Source organism: Giraffa tippelskirchi, chromosome 1 (assembly GCF_054371585.1).
Source record: "Giraffa tippelskirchi isolate mGirTip1 chromosome 1, T2T-mGirTip1v1.2.pri, whole genome shotgun sequence".
In the NCBI taxonomy this organism is placed as follows: Eukaryota; Metazoa; Chordata; class Mammalia; order Artiodactyla; family Giraffidae; genus Giraffa; species Giraffa tippelskirchi.
Window position 1 is genome coordinate 185570464 of NC_137275.1, and position 20547 is coordinate 185591010.

The following is a 20547-nucleotide window of genomic DNA, read 5'->3' on the forward strand; positions in this document are numbered from 1 at the left end:
GATTTGTGTGTGCTCATTACATTATTAAAAGTAAATAAATCGCATGTTCCAATGATGAGAGTGAATGATGTGCTAACGACATGATTGATCCAATTTTGTACTCCTAAAGTCCATAGCGGAGAAGGCAATGGCACCCCACTCCAGTACTCTTGCCTGGAAAATCCCATGGACGGAGAAGCCTGGTAGGCTACAGTCCATGGGGTTGCTAAGAGTCAGACACGACTGAGCGACTTCACTTTCACTTTTCCCTTTCATGCACTGGAGAAGGAAATGGCAACCCACTCCAGTATTCTTGCCTGGAGAATCCCAGGGACGGCGGAGCCTGGTGGGCTCCCGTCTATGGGGTCGCACAGAGTCGGACACGACTGAAGCGACTTAGCAGCAGCAGCAGCAAAGTCCACAGAGAGTTTCAGTTCAGTTCAGTTGCTCAGCCTTGTCCAACTCTTTGCAACCCCATGGACTGCAGCACACCAGGCTTCCCTGTCTATCACCAACTCCCAGAGCTTACCCAAACTCATGTCCATCAAGTCAGTGATGCCATCCAACCATCTCATCCTCTGTTGTCCCCTTCTCCTCCTGCCTTCAATCTTTCCTAGCATCAGGGTCTTTTTCAAGGAGTCAGTTCTCCACATCAGGTGGCCAAAGTATTGGAGTTTCAGCTTCAACATCAGTCCTTCCAATGAATATTCAGGACTGATTTCCTTTAGGATGGACTGGTTGGATCTCCTTGCAGTCCAAGGGACTCTCAAGAGTCTTCTCCAACACTATAGTTCAAAAGCATCAATTCTTCGGTGCTCAGCTTTCTTTATAGTCCAACTCTCACATACATACATGACTACTGGAAAAACCATAGCCTTGACTAGATGGACCTTTGTTGGCAAGAGTAATGTCTCTGCTTTTTAATATGTATGCTGTCTAGGTTGGTCGTAACTTTTCTTCCAAGGAGAAAGTGTCTTTTAATTTCATGGCTGCAGTCACCATCTGCAATGATTTTCAAGCCCAAGGAAATAAAGTTTCTCACTGTTTCTATTGTTTCCCCATACTGTTTGCCATGAAGTGATGGGAACAGATGCCATGACCTTAGTTTTCTGAATGTTGAGTTTTAAGCCAACTTTTTCAGTCTCCTCTTTCACTTTCATCAAAAGGTTCTTTAGTTCTTCTTCATTTTCTGCCATAAGGGTGGTATCATCTGCATATCTGAGGTTATTGATATTTCTCCCAGCAATCTTGATTCCAGCTTGTGCTTCATCCAGCCCGGCATTTTACATGATGTATTCTGCATAGAAGTTAAATAAGCAGGGTGACAATATACAGCCTTGACATACTCCTTTCCTGATTTGGAACCAGTCTGTTGTTCCATGTCCAGTTCTAATTGTTGCTTCTTGACCTGCATACAGATTGCTCAGGAGGCAGGTCAGGTGAGATCACCCTTGAATAAAAAGGCAAATTATCAGCTGAGAATATACTTAAAAGACTATGGAGGGATTTCTCTGGTGACTCAGTGGTAAAGAATCCCCTGCCAATGCAGGAGACACGGGTTCAATCCCTGTTCCAAGAAGATCCCACATGCCTCAGAGAAGCTAAGCCCATACGCCATGACTACTGAGCCCATGCTCTAGAGCCCAGGAGAAACTACTGAGCTGGTGAGCCCGAGAGCCCATGCTCCACAAGAGAAGTCACTGCAAAGAGAAGCTCACGCACTGCAACTAGACAGTAGCCCTTACTTGACACAAATAGAGAAAAGCCCATGCAACAACAAAGACCCAGCACAGCCATAAATAAAAAAATAAAAAGATTGTGCTGCTGCTGCTACTATTCACATCAGTCACGCCCGACCTTTTGAGAGCCTATGGACTGTAGCCCACCAGGCTCCTTGGTCCAGGGGATTCTCTAGGCAAGAATACTGGAGGGGGTTGCCATGCCCTTCTCCAGGGGATTTTCCCAACCCAGGGATCAAAACCAAATCTCTTACATCTCCTGCTTTGGCAAGAGGGTTCTTTACTCCTAGTGCCACCTGGGAAGCCCTCAATACAATAACTATGGAGACCCAAACTAATGAAGTTGGGCTCCAGAAATCTGTAGAACATTAATAGCCAAAAAATAATCTGAGGCATGTTCCAAAATATAATACAGATTATTTAGGAGAGTTACAGTAACAGCAGAAACTTACATTTAAATATGCCGCCTAATTGTTCTCATTAAAAAGAAATTCTAAATCATTTTAAACTTTTCCACCATTAAAACTAAAAGGAGTAACCTTGAACTCCTAGGTGTCCAAGGACACAGCAGTGGTCCACCACAAGAAAGAAAGAAAGTTTATTTGAAGTTCATTTTTAAACTTAAAAATTCATATACATTTTGCATTGTATCTATCCAAATTTGCTTCAGTGAAAAAAATTTAAATGACTACAATTTTTTTCTCATTGTTGGAAAATTTAATGTCATTTTTAGACTTGATTTTGCTATTTAGGTTTATACTAATATCAAAGGCCAGAAGTACCTAGATATTTTACTACATAGGAAGTCCTATAGACAACTAAATGTTAGGGAACCTTCCAAAAAAAGAAAGAAAAATGTTAAACAGGTATTAATTGTGAGCAAAAAGAGTCCCCTTATTAAAAGGTGTCCACTTTTCTTTCATATATCTATTTTCTAACATTTGTTATAGCACTGAATTACAGAGAAGAATGAAAATTTCAGCATTAACAATTCAAGAATCAAAAACCCTGCCCAAGGGATAGATTGGGAGTTTGGGATTGACATGTACACACTGCAATATTAAAAATATATAACCAAGGACGTACTATATAGCACCTAGAACTCTTCTCAACACTCTGTAATAACTTCAATGCAAAAAAAATTTGAAAAAAAATAGAACTTAATCACTGGGCTTTACACCTGAATCTGAGCCAACATTGTTAATCAACTATACTCCAATATAAAATAAAATTTTAAAAAACCCTCCCAAAATGTCAGAAAGTAACAAAAATTAATGCAAACCTTGAAAATAACACTGACTCACTCTTTAAATTGTGGTAATAGATCTAATATATAACATAATTTGTAAAAGGCTATGCCACTTATTCATATTCTTACATCATCCAGATTTTGCCCCACCATTTTGTTGTTGAGCAGGGTATAGCAGTTGAACCTCACAGGTATCACGTGTGAGCAGAGATCTCTCTGAAGACTTTAAAACTAAAAGAACTTGGTAGCACCACCTAGCCCTCTTGGTGGTCATTCATGTATTATAACCAAAAGGCTAAAATCATTTCAATTAAACAAATCTTCATTAAGTCACTCATATTAGCAACAAATTGCTAGATGCACTATTCAAGGAACTTTCAGCCTAATGAAAGGAGACACAAATCAATAAATAAAGACATAAATAAAGAAAACAAAAAATTAATGTTTCAGATGTGCCAAGCTTATTCTAAGTTCTCACATCTCCTGTCTCTTTAACATAGGCTCTGACTTGAGAAATATCACTATAATTATCCTTTTGAGGTTCAAGTGTTGCCCAAGTTTGATTTTTATTCAGTAAAAATATGTATTTTTTGTATATACTTGGAAATTCAAAAACATAATTCTCGGAAGGTTGAAGAGTAATGAAACTAATGTCCAAATTGAGACATCAGCTCTCCTGTTTACTTTATGTGCCCACTCATCCCCTCATTTGTAAAATGGGGACATTCACACCTACCTGTGGCAGAGATATCCCCCTGCTTTCTGGGAACATAGCTAGAAGTTTTCTCCCAGTTCCCCTGACCGGTAGATGTGGTCACATGACTGAGTTCTGGCCAAAGAAACAGGAATGTGGGAAGTGATGCCTCTCACCACCTAGCCAGAAAACAAGGGCAAAAAATCTTCTCCTCTTTCTCTCCTTTCCCTTTTCTACAGGCTCTTTCTCCCTCCAAGGGCCATCTAAAAGCCTTGAGTGAAGACCCAAAATCCTCATTAGCCCCAATCCCTGAAGGCAGAGAGAGTAACCTCTCACCCAACCCTGGGCTCCACACACTGGGATTTTCCTTGGCAAGAAATAAAGGTGTAATGTATTAAGCCATAGAGATATCGGAGTTTATTTGTTACAGAAGATTAAGCATTTCTTAAGCTAATACGTACCTCTGCAAATGAGGTAAAGAGTGAGATAATTCACATGAGGTAATTAACACCTTGAGTATCAGGGAATGTGCACTCCTGTCAATTTGAGGCTGTGGGACCCTGGAACTAGGCTGTCACCTCCTATCAATCTATTTCTTAAATTGCAGGGTAAAGTTAACCACAAATAACAAAGTCACGGAATCAAGCTGTTACAAATTGGCCTCCACATTCCTAAGGGATTTGAAGTGTGTGTATTGACAGGAAAAAAGCAGGAAGAACTCAGGAGAGGTAGAGAATGTAACTGGAGCTGGAAAATAATATTCAAATGCATTTGCAAACCTAGTTGGGGCCCCAAAGTGCAGGAGAGAGAGAAGGGGCATTTGCTGAGATCCATTAGATGCCAGTTGGAAGAATAAGCAATTCACATCGGTTGTCTCATTTCTTCTTTGGAATAATCCTAAAGGTACATACTCCTCTCACCATTTCCAATTAAGAACTGATGCTGTTTTTCTCTTTCTGATTTACTTCGCTCTATTACAAGCTCTACATTCATCTACCTCACTACACCTGGACACAGTGGGGAAAGGAGAGGGAAGGATGAATTGAGAAAGTAGCACTGACATGCATACACTATCACGTGTAAAATAGACAACTAGTGGGAAGCTGCTGTATAACATAGGGAGCCCAGCCTGGTGCTCTGTGACAACCTAGAGGAGTGGGATGGGAGTGGGGAGGAAGGCTCAAGAGTGAGATGATACATTCCCTGGTGGCTCAGTGAGAAAGGCTCTGCCTTCAATGAGAAAGGCTCTGCCTTCAATGCAGGAGACACAGGAGACTCAGGTTCAATCCCTGGGTTGAGAGGATCCCCTAGAGAAGGGTATGGCAACCCACTCCAGTATTCTTGCCAGGAAAATCCCATGGACAGAGGAACCTGATGGGCTACAGTCCATAGGGTCCCAAAGAGTCAGACGTGAATGAAGCAACTGAACACACACAAACACACACACATGCATGCGCACACACACACACACACACACACACACACACACACACACACACACACACACACACACACACACACACACATATCTTTAAAATTGGGCTTTCCCAGAGGCTCAGCAGTAAAGAATCCACCTGCTATGCGGGAGACACAGGAGATACAGGTTTGGTCCCTGGATAGGGAAGATCCCCTGGAGGAGGGCATGGCAACCCACTCCATTATACCCACTCCAGTATTCTTGCCTGGAGAAACCCATGAACAAAGGAGTCTGGCAGGCTATCATCCATGGGGTTGCAAAGAGTCAGACACAACTAAAGCAACTTAGCACATACACACACATATATATGTGTAATTATGGCTGACTCCCATTGTTGTAAGGCATAAACCAACACAACATTGTAAAGCAATTGACCTCCAATTAAAAATTTTTGAGCCAAATCCGTTCTTGTGTCTTTCTGTTAACGTGCTCTGTACCACTGGTGAGTGCTCCCTAGTTTCCTTACCTGCTGCTACAGAAAGTTATTTTACATCCCAATGGCTATCACCAAGGCCACAAAAAAGAAAAGCTATATTTGTATGCAACACTAACCCTTTGACTGCTAATGTATGTTTCTGCTTGCTGTGCCTTGTTACGGCTGCTTTTTTGTGCTAATAAAGTATGTTTGGTGTTCTCCTTGTAAAAAAAAAAAAAATTTTTGAAAAAAGAACGGATGCTGTGATAAAGAAGATCTCACAGTTTATAGGCGGGCAGAGCTGGATTCAAACCTGAGTCAGTCTGGTTTTAATATCCTTGCTCTTTCTGATGTAAGCACTTAAACTTTCAATGCCTCTGATTCTATGCTGTAGACTGGCCTACCATTCTACTTGGGGAACGGTGCCTGTGACAAAGCAAGTCATTAGTGACAGTGTTCAGTGTGATGCCAACACTAAGGCCATTGAAAATGGGCTCTCTGAAATGCAAGCTATGCTCAAACAGAGCTCACTTTCAAGGGGGCCTGATTTAAATGGCCAACTGCTAGAGAAAACAGACATTAAAGGAAAAGCCTTTCAGCTGGGCTTGCAAAACTACGGGTTCATGAATTCGAGAGCAGATTAAAGAGGAGAAAACAGGGTTTCAACCACAGCTTCAGGAGCTTCCTGCATCTCTCAGGCCAGGAGGCTGCCTTTTCCAGTGGTACAACTAAGCTATGCTATCCAACCTCACTCTCAGTTTTCAATTAATCTACAGTGATGAATTTAACAGCTAAAACCCATTTGCTATCCAAGATGACCTGCCAGCCAGGTCACCTCCCTTTCCCTATCTGATAGAAACTCCCCCAGCTTAGCCAAGGTAAAATAGGATGGTGGGGCCTCTGTCCCCTCCACCCACACCCCACTGCTATCCTTGGCTAAGAGGATTGCCCAGTGGATGGGAAAAGGAGATGCTTGAGAGGATGCTTCAAAATACTAAGCCTGAGGTAGAAATTGCTCTTGGGGCACAACCTTTGATTTCGCTTCCCAAGTGTAAGCTCATGACATGTTCCAGCTGTATTATCTCCCTGGCCCACAGCAGCTGTTACATAACATAAGGTCATTCAACATGAGCTGGGAATTTCTTGACCGAGAGCACACAGACTGCTGTTTTGCAGCAGGTTGACTTTGGAAAGTCAGTATCTCTCTCTCAGTTTGCTCATCTAGAAAATTAAATGAATAGAATTGACCTCGGGGTCAGAGTGAAGAATGAATGAAGGCGAGAGGAAGTCATCACATTGTTTTATTCGATGCCAAGGGACATGGTCAGCCTGGCCCTGGGGGATGGTGCCGCAAGGGGAGCACAGTGATAAATGTACAAAGTATGATGAAGAGGGTGGGGAGTGAGCTGGGGAGGAAGTAGTCAACTGGCAGGAAATCACTGGAAAGTGCAGATGGAGGGCATGTCTGATGACAGAGTTGAGATCCTCCTTGAAGAAAATGCACAGGTGGGGCTGGAGAATGAGATGTAAGGATGGCTAAATAGTGAGGGGACAGAGGCAACATCAGGGTGCCCCTGTGTCCTTCTGTTGCCAGCCTTGGAGCCATCTGCAGATGACAAATTCACAAAGTACAGTGACCACGGGTCACACATAAGAAGATGGGCTATTCAGCTCTCCAAAGACAATTTAGAGCCTCAAGAGCTCTTTCTCTACTTTTCTCTTCTTTTCTTTTCTGGTATAAAGGTCCTGAGAAGATCAGCTCCCCTGGCCAACCATCCTTAGTCTCCATCTGTCAGGGGAAATGTTATCAGCCAGCTTTACGAAGTAGCTGGGAGCCTCGATCAAGGGGCCAGCTCTGGAGACCTGCAGCCCAGCCCAGCCATTTATCACTGTGCTGCCGTTGGGGCTGTGGTTTATAAAAGAAAGAAAAGGGACTTGAATGCATTTCCCCAGGGGAGAGCAGAGGCCTAGAACACCTGCCAAAGTAGAGAGGGAACATGAAATTAAAAGACGCTTGCTCCTTGAGAGGAAAGTTATGGCAAACCTAGACAGCATATCAAAAAGCAGAAACATCACTTTGCCAACAAGGGTCCATATAGTTAAAGCTATAGTTTATCCAGTAGTCATGTAAGGATGTGAGAGCTGAACCGTAAAGAAAGCTGAGTGTTGAAGAACTGATGCTTCTGAATTGTGGTGCTGGAGAAGACTCTTGAGAGTCCCTTGGACTGCAAGAAGATCAAACCAGACAATCTTCAAGAAAATCAGTCCTGAATATTCACTGGAAGGACTGATGCTGAAGCTGAAGCTCCAATACATTGGCCACCTGATGCGAAGAGCTGACTCTTTAGAAAAGACCCTGATGCTGGGCAAGATTGAAGGCAAAGGAGAAGAAGGCAGCAGAGGATGAGATGGTTAGACTCATCACCGACTCAATGGATATGAATTGAGCCAACTCCAGGAGAGAGTGAAGGACAGGGAAGCCCAGTGTGCTTCAGTCCATGGGATCACAAAGAGTTGGACATGACTTAGCTATGGAACAACACAATCAGGTCCCTGAACTCAGACTCATTTCCGCCAGTCAGAAACATCAGCCATGAAAGGGCAGGTTCTGGGAATTTGATCTGATTTCAGTTCTGCGGAGTTCTAAGGAGCATATCCAGTTCCACGGGACAACAATGGAATCCAGTCCAGGGGCAGGAGTCAGGGAGGGTGTCCTGTGTGGGATGCTGCCTTGGAGAATGCCATGGGTCAGGACAGTGACTGTGGAATGATGCTGCCAGAGACACTAAGCCTGACACTGGGATGAGAAACAGCATCCAGCACATTTCAGCTGTACATGCTGCCACTGGAATAGGATATAAGTCACACAGACTATCTTACTGTCATTGGATTGCCCTCTGTGGACATCTAACTCAAACTTAGGTTTTCTGCTTCTGGATTTACCATGCTTGAAGTGGGGAATCAATTTCTTTAAAAATCATTTGTCCCAAGAAACACAGTTCGGGTACCATGAGCATCAGAGGAAGAGGGAGCTTCATGGTGGGGGAGGGGAGGAAGCCGACTCTTGATGGCCCATGTGTCAAATCTATGGGTAGATGTCAAAGAATATTGGCTGTCCTTCACACATTCATTCAATAAATACGTATTGAGTGACTCCTTCATGACATATAAATGCTATGAAAAAGAGACAAATTTCCTGCACTCATAGATCTGGGGAAGCAGATATTAAACCAGGAATTACCAAAGACTATGAGTAAGGTGTTCAAGCACACTGATGCCATCATAAAAAGTAGGACTGGAGAGTGATCCTACAATTTGTTTAGTTCCAACTCAGATGTCTATAATAAGGAAACCAAATCCTCAAAAGAGAAATTTAATTAATACCCTTTAATGCTGATGGGAAATAATAAAGCTACTAGACATCATCTGCTGGTCCCTATCCTTGAGAATTAGAGGAAATGGAAACTTTTGGGTCTGAGTCTTAAGCTCTTCCAGGCTTCCCAGGTGGTGCTAGTGGTAATGAACCCACTTGCCAATATCAGAGATGTAAGACATGTGGGTTTGATCCCTGGGTTAAGAAGATCCCCTGGAGGAGGGCATGGTAACCCACTCCAGTATTCTTGCCTGGAGAATCCCATGGGCAGAGGACCCTGGCAGGCTACAGTCCATGGAGTCACAAGGAGTTGGACATGACTAAAGCTACTTAGCATGGCATGGCATGACAGGGGCTCTTTGAATGTTTAGCTTGTCCTTCTCATGTGGGCGCACTTCCCAGGGGTCACTGAAGCAAGGAAACATTGAATGACCCAGTCAACCTCCAATTCTCCAACTGCTGTGATGACAGCCAGGGTTGGGGGGCAGAGCATCCACATTTTCTGTGCCAGCCCCGCCTGGTCCACTGTCCTCAACTCCAGTTCCCAGGTAAGTGTGATGCTGTCAGCCCCCAGGTGCCCTCATCACAGTTGCTTTGGAGTCACTGGGATGCTGTCGAGGCTCCAGAGGCAGAGAAAATAAAACCACTGCTCAGGTTCTGCATTTTACACCTGTTTCCACCACACCCTGCTCTCCCCTCCTATTTTCCCTCTCTTATCCTCCCCATTCCACTCCACTACTTACAAGGGAAAAAAAAATAATAACAAATAGGAAGGCTAATTCTAAGTTTGTGCAGCCCCAGCGTGTATCCTGGCCCGCCTTTCGTCCTGTTATTTTCTCCTGTGTCTGGCTTTGACAAGACTGATGACATTTACGTTTTCCAAAAGCTTCAATAAGAAGCACTTTAGCTGCAATCACCTCCATCTAATTTCCCCAGTCAAATTTTTTTTTTTGGCGTAAATCACACAACAAAACTAAGGCCTGAGCTGTTCTGACAACTTGTCACCAAATAGGGCTCAGCCCAAATGGGATGTCTTGAAAACCAAGGACAAAAGGGGGAAAAAAAACAGACTAAGTGACCTGAAAATGAAGCGGGAGTGGCTGGAGGAAGAGAGGAGATTGGCATGAGTCAGTTTGTTAAAGTTCTAGAACAGGTGGCTCAACACTGTTCAGGGCTGAGAACAAACAGAAAACGCATTTATTTCTTTAGACAGGAAGTAACAGGGTGCTGGGGCTGGAAATATCCAGTCAGTCCACTATACAGGGGAGCCTTCACTCCAGAGAAGGAAGGCAGCTGGCCCTGGTGGTTCACCAGCCTATAGGATAGAACTCCTAGTGGAAGGCATGAGTACCTTGCCTTCATAATTCTGGATAAAAGGCTTCCCAAGCGGCTCAGTGGTAAAGAATCCACCTGCCAAAGCAGGAGACACAGGAGGCACGGGTTCGATCCCTGGATTGGGAAGATCCCCTGGAGGAGGAAATGGCAACCCACTTTAGTATTCCTGCCTGAGAAATCCTATGTTCAGAGGATGCTGGCGGGCTACAGTCTATGAGGTCACAAAGAGTCAGACACGACTGAGCATGAGCACACTTGCATGCTAGAGAGAAGGATTAGTGTCCTGGGGAAACCAAGACCCACGTGTTTTGCCCATAGCTGCACAGTGATTCAGAATATCGAAGAAGAATGTTAGAGGAGACGTTGCTGACCTCTTTAAAAATAAATGCATTTACTGAAAAAATTATATGCATACAGAAAAATATTCAAATTATACTTTCTCATCTCAATAAATTACTGCAACTTGAACTTGCTCATGCAATGACAATTCAAGTATAGTGAAAAAAAACTCAAGAAGCTCTGTTCACACTCCCTCTCAGTCACTAAAAAGCACTAAAATCTTTGAAAAGTATCATCATTCTGATCTCTAAAACCATGGATTAATTTTGCCTATTTTTGTACTTTATGTAAATGAATCATATGCATAATGTATACTTTTCTTTGTCTGATTCTGTTGATAGACATGGCAACAAGTCATTTTTACTGTTAATAGCATTCTGTTGTAATAGTGATGTCACAGTTTATTTATTCATCATACTTTTGATAGACATTTGAGTTATTTCCAGTTTGGGGCTGCTATAGATAATGTTACTACGAACATTCTTTACATCTTGGCACATGGGTATTCATTTTGTTTTGGTGAACACCTGGGAGTAGAATTGCTGTTTCACAGGCTATATGTATAGTCAGCTTTAGTAAATGATGCCAAGCAGTTTTCAAAGAGTCTGTAGCGCTTTTATCCTCTTACCAGCAGAGTGTGAGTATTTCAGTTACTCTACAGTCTCACCAGCACTTGGTGTTTCATTTTAGCCCCTTGAGTAAGTGTTCACAGTTTTAATTCGCATTTCTCTGATTCTTAAAGTTTGCACCTTTTCCTATGCTGCTGACTAGGTATCTTCTGCTAAAACTTCTGTTTATTGTTTCTAATGATTCTATGTCCTTTTCTCGTTGATTTATAGGAATTCTGTATACATTCTGGAGACAAGTTCCTTGTTGGTTATACGTATCCAGACAGAAAGTGTGACATGTCACTTACAGAGGGAACTTCGTGCCAACAATCTCCACTCCCCACCATCTTCCTCCTCCAACTCCCAGCTTTATTTTAGGCTCAATGTCACTTTGGCTGGAAAAAAAAAAAAGTACAATGTGAGAGCTATGACTTAAATTTCATTCAGGGCAAAATGAGGACTATAGCCTGGAGGACAGCCTCTCAGATACCTCAGAAGGACTGATCTGAGGACGCAGGTCAGGAGAAGTTCAGCACATAGGTGATTTTGGCAAAGGGGGATATATGCCATTAAGCACACATTTTGGTAGGAGTTGCTGTGAGTCACAAAAAGTTTGCTGCTAGTCATGAGGAGCAAATGTCTCCATTAATGACTTCAGTGTTATTTAAATATGAGGAGGTGCAAGAAATTGGCTCATAAAATCTTCTCCCTAAAGTACCTCCCTATCTGAAGGGCTTGTTCTGCCAGTTTTTGCCAGAACACAAAGTGCCTCGCTTCTGATCTCTGCCCTGAACTCCTTTCAGGATGTGTTGAAGATCAGTGACTGCAGTGGCTAGTGACTTCATCCTCGTAGACCCAGATGTCAAGTAATAACTTTGCCAACTTTAACTGGCTCCCCATTCTCCCTACCATCAGCCCAAGCTCCTACAAACATTTCTTATTTTACCTTCCTTCCCTGAGGCCTGGGTGCATGTATGCCTAGCATCCCACACCAGAGGCACTGTGGTTTTCAGCAGATAGATGCACACTCACTCAGCACTTGTGCTCCATCTTGGTCACATGCCAGCCCTAGCACACCAAGGTTCACATGTGACTATGAGCTCAGAAGTATCGGGGTAGATGCGGAGGTGAGCTCAGCGGACAAAGTAGTAGAGTGTTCACATATCCTCTGAAGCATAAGAACAGCATGGAGAACCAGATGTAGTACAGTAAACTCTAGAGAACAGATCCACTTGTATAGAACATTTGTTTCATAAGTAAAAAGGCTTCTGGTCTGGCTGGAAGACAGGATGCCAAAACCTTGCCCCGTCACTGCTTTGGGTGACCAGCTTATTTTGGTCCACCTCAATGGTCCTGGGTTTAGCTCTTAAAGTCCTGCACGCTAGGAAACCCCTCAGTAAGAGTGATTGTTCACCCTTTAGCTGTCTCTGAATAGCTGTGTTTTGTGGGGAAAACTACTTTCCTACTCTAGTTTATAAAGCTGCTGCTGCTGCTGCTGCTAAGTCGCTTCAGTCGTGTCCGACTCTGTGCGACCCCATAGACGGCAGCCCACCAGGCTCCCCCGTCCCTGGAATTTTCCAGGCAAGAACACTGGAGTGGGTTGCCATTCCCTTCTCCAATGCATGAAAGTGAAAAGTGAAAGTGAAGTCGCTCAGTCACGTCTGACTCCCAGCAACCCCATGGACTGCAGCCCACCAGGCTCCTCCGTCCATGGGATTTTCCAGGCAAGAGTACTGGAGTGGGGTGCCATTGCCTTCTCCAAGTTTGTAAAGCTACCATCTATAAATTGAATTGGGAGTAGGATAGAAAATCTCTACTTTTCCTTTCATACCTGACTATGTTATTGTTCCAGAATCTTCTAGGAATTTACAGTCAAGTGTGCTCAGTTCCTAAGTCATGTCCGGTTCTTCTGCGACTCCATGGACTGTAGCCCCATCAAGCTCCTCTGTCCATGGCATTTCCCAGGCAAGAATACTGGAGTGGGTTTCCATTTCCTTCTCCAGGGGACTCTCTCGACCCAGTGATTGAACCCATGTTTCCTGCATTGGCAGGCAGATTCTTTACCACTGAGTCACCAGGGAAGCCTTCTTACAGCCAATAAGTAGATGCAAAAATTCCATGAGGGAGGTGGGTGTACGCCCATCTCTGTGTTAACCTTTACCTAATAATAATGTACCAAGTACTGAGAGTCACACTGTGCCAAGCTCTGTTACGTGTTCTGTGTTCACAATTTCCTTTAATCCTCAAGAAATCCCTGGGATCTAAGCATTTCAGTCATCATTTCCTTCATGTATGGGGAAACAGAGGCTCAGAGAATTTGAGCACCAGGACCAATACAACACAGCTAGTCAATAAAAGACTAGCATTCAGCCCCAGTCTGCCCATTTCTAAAGCCCCTGGCGTTTTCTACCAACTCACATCTAATCGCTCTGTGCTTCAGTGTCATTGCTTGTAAAATGATGCTCTTTCACTTCCCTCCTTACGCTTGTCCCAAAACAAGGTGACTTCATATGTATCGTTTTATCTGATAACTACCTGACAGGGCTGTCATGTGATCAAGTAAGAGCTTTGAAAAATTAAAAACGTTCTCTAAACCAAAGGGATTGTTATGAATAATGCCTGAAGAAAACCAAAGCACAGTCACAAGATTTGGACAAGTAGGATATGGTAGGTCTGAACAAATGCTGCCTCTCTGAAATATGCTTTCTGAATTTGATGTTCCATGTGCTTAAATAGATTGGAAGCTCATCTAAAAGGAGAAAAAAAAAGATATGGAAATAAAAGAGAAAGCCAGAGTCAGGGGGGCCAACCACCAATTTTCAAGACTCTACTCCAATCAGCAAGAGAATTGACCAGAAATGTAAAGATTTGGATATTTCATCTGTGTTACCCGGGCTGTTCACATATCTTAAATGGTATGAAAATTTATGTCAGGTCATAATTGAGTATGGAGATTGGACCCTAACCATTGAAAGGCTAGATAAGATTTGGTCCAGATGGCAAGAAAAAGATAACAAAAGCCAAATACAACAAAAATCAAGGTAATAATAGGACTAGAAAATGTGGCTGAAAATCCCAAAAGAGGAGACTAAAGATGGTCTGGGATAAACTCATAGATAGATGGTCTGTGGACTCTGAGAGGATTTTTAGATGTCAAGGGCAGCAGAGAAATCCCTACTTCAAACACCTCCACTGGAGGGCCTGAGGAAAGTTATAGATATTTGCTTCAGAAAAAAAAAAAATACACAAATGTAAAATTGGACACAGAGAATGTTCCCTACAGCACAGGGAGATCACGGACCCATAACCGGTCCTCAGGACCTCTAAACACCAGCATACTCCATTTTTAAAAGAAAGAAACTTAAGACTTACAGAGGTATGCTGACTTCTCCAAGATCAGCAAGATCGTGGATAGATTTCAGAGAGTCTCCTTGGTTTCCTGTCTCTACACCAGATCCACCCCTACGGAGGAAGCTGGAAGGAATCCCTGTCTTTAAGGTCAGAGTCTGCACCTATTGTATTCCCTTTCAGTTCAGTTCAGTCTCTCAGTAGTGTCCAACTCTTTGCAACCCCATGAACCGCAGCACGCAAGGCCTCCCTGTCCATCACCAACTCCTGGGGTCCACCCAAACTCATGTCCATTGAGTCGATGATGCCATCCAGCCATCTCATCCTCTGTCGTCCCCTTCTCCTCCTGCCCTCAATCTTTCCCGGCATCAGGGTCTTTTCCAATGAGTCAGCTCTTCGCATCAGGTGGCCAAAGTATTGGAGTTTCAGCTTCAACATCAGTCCTTCCAATGAACACCCAGGACTGATCTCCTTTAGGATGGACTGGTTGGATCTCCTTGCAGTCCAAAGGACTCTCAAGAGTGTTCTCCAACACCACAGTTCAAAAGCATCAATTCTTCAGTGCTCAGCTTTCTTTATAGTCCAACTCTCACAGCCATACATGACCACTTCCCTTTAGACATCTCTTAACTGTTCTCAACCTCACCGTCCATATTGGAAGGTCCAATACACCAGGTACACTGCCCCTGGTGTACCCAACAACCTAAGTGTGCATTTCTTTTTATAATTAATTAATTATTTTATTTATTTTTGGCTGTACTGGGTCTTCATTGCTGTGTATGGGCTTTATCTAGTTGCAGCAACTAAGGGCTACTCTCTAATTGCAGTGCGTGGGCTTCTCATTGTGGTGGCTTCTCTTGTTGTGGAGCACAGGCTCAGCAGTTGTGGTACGTGAGCTTAGTTGCCTTTCAGCATGTGAAATCTTCCCAGACCAGGGATAGAACTCATGTCCCCCACAGTGGCAGGCGAATTCTTAGCCTCTGGATCACCAGGGAAGCCCCTGGGTGTCCATTTCTTGTGTGATTCTTCACCATAAAGATATTTATTAACAGGATTCCATGAAACTAAGCTGCCTCCCTGAAGCTAATAGAGATTTCCTGAGCTCTTGGACAAGACAGAAAAGGTAGAAACGAATGGCCGAAACAAAGTGTCAGTGGGCTTGATTTGAAACCCACTTTTCCATCCTTTGTCCTGACTCCACACACAGATGTTTTTCAAATTCCTGGAGCCAAGCAGGGAGAAAGGGAGCAGCTGGCCCTTTGCCCAGAGGATGCCAAAGAACCCCATCCCCTTCAACTTTTTGAGGCTATGGCACAGAGAGTAGGAATATGAGTTGCTGAGCAGTAGGGGAGGGGCCATGACCAGGGGTGGGGAATGCCAGGTGGTGTCACCCTGAGGGAGTCCACAGCCACATGGGGGCCCAGAGGGGCAAGGTCCAGAGGGAAGTTCCCCACCTTCCAGTCAGGTGCCCCGGCTCAGTGGGAGTTTCCACAAACCCCTCAAAAGCTGGCTGATGTCCACATGACAATTCATACGAATATAGCCCAGGTCTTGGGGTGATGGTTAATTTTATTATCACTGTTAATCTTGGTCATAATCATTGGAAAGTTTCACATGCTTCCCTTCATGCGGGTCCAACACCTGCCATGGCTTCTTCCCCTTGATTGCCTGGCTCTTTCCTCTCTCTCTCTCGCTTACTGTCTCTCTCCTCCTTACCCTTTCATACGGCTGCTCAATCAATTTACTTCCAGAAAACAAAATCCACCGTCGGGAGCTTTCGGAGAAGGCAATGGCACATCACTCCAGTACTCTTGCCTGGAAAATCCCATGGACGGAGGAGCCTGGTAGGCTACAGTCCATGGGGTCGCTAAGAGTCGGACACGACAGAGCGACTTCACTTTCACTTTTCCCTTTCATGCACTGGAGAAGGAAATGGCAACCCACTCCAGTATTCTTGCCTGGAGAATCCCAGGGACGGTGGAGCCTGGTGGGCTGCCGTCTATGGGGTCGCACAGAGTCGGACACGACTGAAGCGACTTAGCAGCAGCAGCAGCAGTCGGGAGCTTTTGCTCTCCAAGGCCAATTCCCTGCAACCTCATGACTACTCCTAACAGCCACACAGCAAGAGAAAGTCATTAGGAAGCATAGGCAGGCTCTCCAGCTCCCTGGAAGCTGTGGGCTTCTGTTCTCTGTTCCTGCTGCAGAGTGGCTTGGAGCAGGCAGAGGCACAGGTAGAGAGGCTGGAGAGATGGGAGAAAGGAGGGAGAGGCTCTGACCTGGGGAATGGTGTGTGCCCCAGGGAGCAGGAGCTCCAAGGTCTGGATTCCAGCCTCTAGAGAAACATCTGTGGCCACTGGGAAACCATGCACATCCATACTGGACCCCTCTGTCTTAATCCTAGCTCACATCTCCAGTGGCCTGGGGTTAAAATAGAAACTTAGTTGGTTGGTGAGTTGGTTGGTTGGTGAGTTGGCTTGTTGTTTAGTTGGTTGGTTGGCTAGTTGGTTGGTTAATTAGTCAGTTAGTTGGCTGGTTGATTGGCTGGCTGGTGGGTTAGTTGGCTGTGAATGAGTGGATTTGGTTGGTTTCAAACCAAGACTTTTCTGTAAATCTATAAGGTCACAGAGAGGTCACTCCATATCTTTCCTCCATGACCTCTGCTCTCCCATTCTCTGTTTTCTGCTCAAAATTGGGCACAAAGGAAAGAAAACACTTTAAAACATTATAGCTCACTCACTACATCACGGACTTTATCGTGACATCTGATGATTTTCCTTGGCCCTGCCTGGGAAGGGGGGGCTTATGTGACAGCTCCTTGGGGAGAGCCCCTATCTCTGCCAGTCCATCTGCACCATCTTCCAGGTGGTGAGTTCAGGGAAGCCTGGCATGCTGCAGTCCATGAGGTTACAAAGAGTCGGACACGACTGAGCAATTGAACTGATTGAATTGAGTAGTATCCCTAGCATTTTGTAAAGACTGGCTAATTCTCATTCCAACCCTCATACAGAAAGGGAAACTGAGGCAGGAGTAGTTTAAGGAACTCGCCTGAGATCACCAAGCCACAATCAGCCGAGTCAGGATTCTCAGGCCAAGCTCTCTCCCAAGCCCATGCCCTCAACTGTGAGGCTATGATGCTTCTCCCCTGCTAGGACAGAGCCTTCTACAGCTGAGACTCAAGTGTCTTCTCACCAGCCTCCCCACCCCCAATTCATAGTATATTTGCTGCCATAATGCTCTGTCTCAAGCTCTCTTCCTCCTGCTGTTTCTGCCTGCATTTCCTGTCTCTGAAATGCCAGCATTCAGAAGGTGTTCTGTAGGAGTTGCTCCACATGTAAATATATTTTGGATGCATTTGTGGGAAGCAGATGATCTCCATGTCTTACTCTTTCACCATCTTGAAAGTCCCCCTCCTGTCTCTGAAATGAACAGTGTAAACCACTAGCTTGCACACATCCCAGCCTCACCTTGGCATTGCTTTCCAGTTGTTTTAATTGTATAAAAGCTCATTCCCTGCCCCAGGTGGCAAATTGAGACAGTTATACCTGAATGTGCTCAAGGGCAAGACCTTCAGACCTGCTAGGACCTGCTAGAAAACTCTCCTCGGATCCAGGCACCAGCACAGTCTGCCCCTGAGAGTCTGTCGGAACCCAACAAGTGCACGCGGCTTCTGCATTCACTCAGCTTGCATTCTCGGAATGTCCTCCAGCCCAGACTCCAACTCTCCCATCTCCACCCCCAGCCATCTCTGCTTCCAGCAGCTCCTTCGACTTAGCAGCTAGAGGCCGACAGTATCAGTACCTGACCTTGGCTCTTACCCTATACGTGAGGTCTAGGGGACTTAGTCAGATCCTGCCAGGGTCTGATTTTGACCCCAGTCACAGGTGCAGCCTCCTGACTCTCACTCAGGTGCCAAGAGCTGGAATGGCCCCTCTGTTGCCCCTGTCTGCTCAGCCTGGATGAGGTCTCTCCAATCTCAGCCTAATTAAAAAAACACCCCAGCTCCCAGCTTTCACTAGGAACAAGGAACTGTCTGCTTCTCTTCCAAAATCTGCATCTCATTTGTTACCAGTACTTTTCTCCCTTTGGGTCCCTTCAGCTTTCCAGAGCCTATTAAACCAGCCATGTCTGCCTTATTTAGAAGATTAGGTTACGATATATGCAATTCCCTTCCTTTCATGTCTCAGGCAATTTATTCTTCATCTTCTTCAGCGTGTCACATGTGTTTTGTCCTTCTCTGGCATGCTGGCTTTTTCCCAGGCTGGGATTTGAGTTTGATATGAATATTGCCAGCAGTCAAACTCTATAACTCAGTTTGGGTGGAATGAGAGAGAGGGGTCTCCATGTTTCTACCATGGAAACTGGGTACATTATTGAATTTGGCTCTCCACAGAGGAAAAGAAACACAAGCCATGGGCATCAGATGACTGGTAATTGGGGGTGAGGGTAGAGGATGGAGAATAATCGTGAGATGGACTTAGCTGCAATGCACTGATTTTTGCATTTTCATAATGTCTGTCTTCCCTGGTGGCTCAGATGGTAAAGAATCTTCCTGCAATGCAGGAGACCCGGAGTTCGATCCCTGGGTCAGTAAGATCCCCTGGAGAAGGCCATTGCAACCCTCTCCAGTACTCTTGCCTGGAGAATTCCGCAGACAGGGGAGCCTTGCAGAATACAGTCCATGGGGTCACAAAGAGTCGGACACGACTGAGTGACTAACACACAACATCTGTCTTATGAACGGATACTTGAAGTTTCATAAATGCTGATGAATAAATGAAATAAGTGGGGACGAAGGGAAGAGAAGGGAGAAAAGGATAAAAGTAAGCTTTATGAGATGTTAAGAATAAGCCTCCGGCACTTCTTTAGCTGCCCGAGGAATCAGCCAAGAAAAGTCCAGCCTGAGTTAAAGAACTACATCCCTAATCTTCAAGTTATTAGTCTTAGCATTGTAATTATTTCTTATCATTAGCATCTATATGTTTTCACAGTTTCCAATCCACTTTCTCCAGTATTTAAATGAGAACTAGTTAAGACTCAACTGATCCTTTCAATACTAAAGAGCTGTGGTTACCCAGAGCTGGAATCTGGCTCTTTGGGACTCAGACACCTACTTCCCTGTGCCACATAGCCTCAGACACAAAGTGGCACACCTATGTTCTGTTCTGTGATTTCAGGGTGGTCCAAAGAGCCCACCAGCCAGAATACAGACGTGATCAGGACTTCATGATACACTGGAATGTTGTGGCAGTGTTGGCTTTAGCCACATGATTTCAGGAGCAGAGAGAAGCCACCCACCGCCTTTGCCTTGCTCAGGAATGCATCAGGTGCGCTTCCAAGAGAAAGATGCTCCTAATCCACACCTATGGCTCCCTGGGTATAAAATAAACTATACTAGTTAAAAAGTAAGCTCTTCTCAATGTGTCATGGATGCTACTGTAGAGTCATACTACGCGACAGGATTGAGCTTGCATTCTTTTTTGATCCCTGATAAGAGAAAGAAAAGAGTGCTAAAGCCACTGTGAGCGGCAGCCAAGAACTTGGGCTCTGGAACCAGACTGCCTAGGTTTGAACCTTATTCCACCACTTCATAGTTGTGTGCATGTGTGCGTGATCAATCGCTTCAGTTGTGTACAACTCTTTGTGACCCTGCGGACTGCAGCTCACTAGGCTCCTCTGTCCATGGGATTCTCCAGGCAAGAATACTGGAGTGAGTCACAAAGTCTTCCTCCAGGGTAACTTCCCAACCCAGGGATCAAACCCACATCTCCCTGCGTCTCCTGCTTTGCAGGTGAATACTTTGCCACTGAGCCACGTGGGAAGCCCCTTCTAGCTGTGTATATTCAGACAAATTAACCTCTGGGTCTCAGTTTCTTCATTTGTATTTTGGAGTTGATAATAATACCTTACTCATATGGTTTGTGGTGAGGATTAAATGGAATAATACATGTATTTGCAAGTGTTTCATAAGTGTTGCTATTTTCAATCTGATTT

General features: G+C 44.6%; 1 protein-coding gene across 2 annotated transcripts in view; it reads right to left on the reverse strand.

Annotated features, from left to right (window-relative positions):
- Nucleotides 1–20547, reverse strand: part of LOC145538615 (dynein light chain roadblock-type 1-like) — a 518123-nt gene that overhangs the window by 220508 nt on the left and 277068 nt on the right. For both annotated transcript variants that reach the window (XR_014077101.1, XM_081570951.1), the window contains one exon: nt 11517–11603. The gene's annotated coding sequence lies outside the window, so the exon portion shown is untranslated. The remainder of the gene's footprint in view (nt 1–11516; nt 11604–20547) is intronic.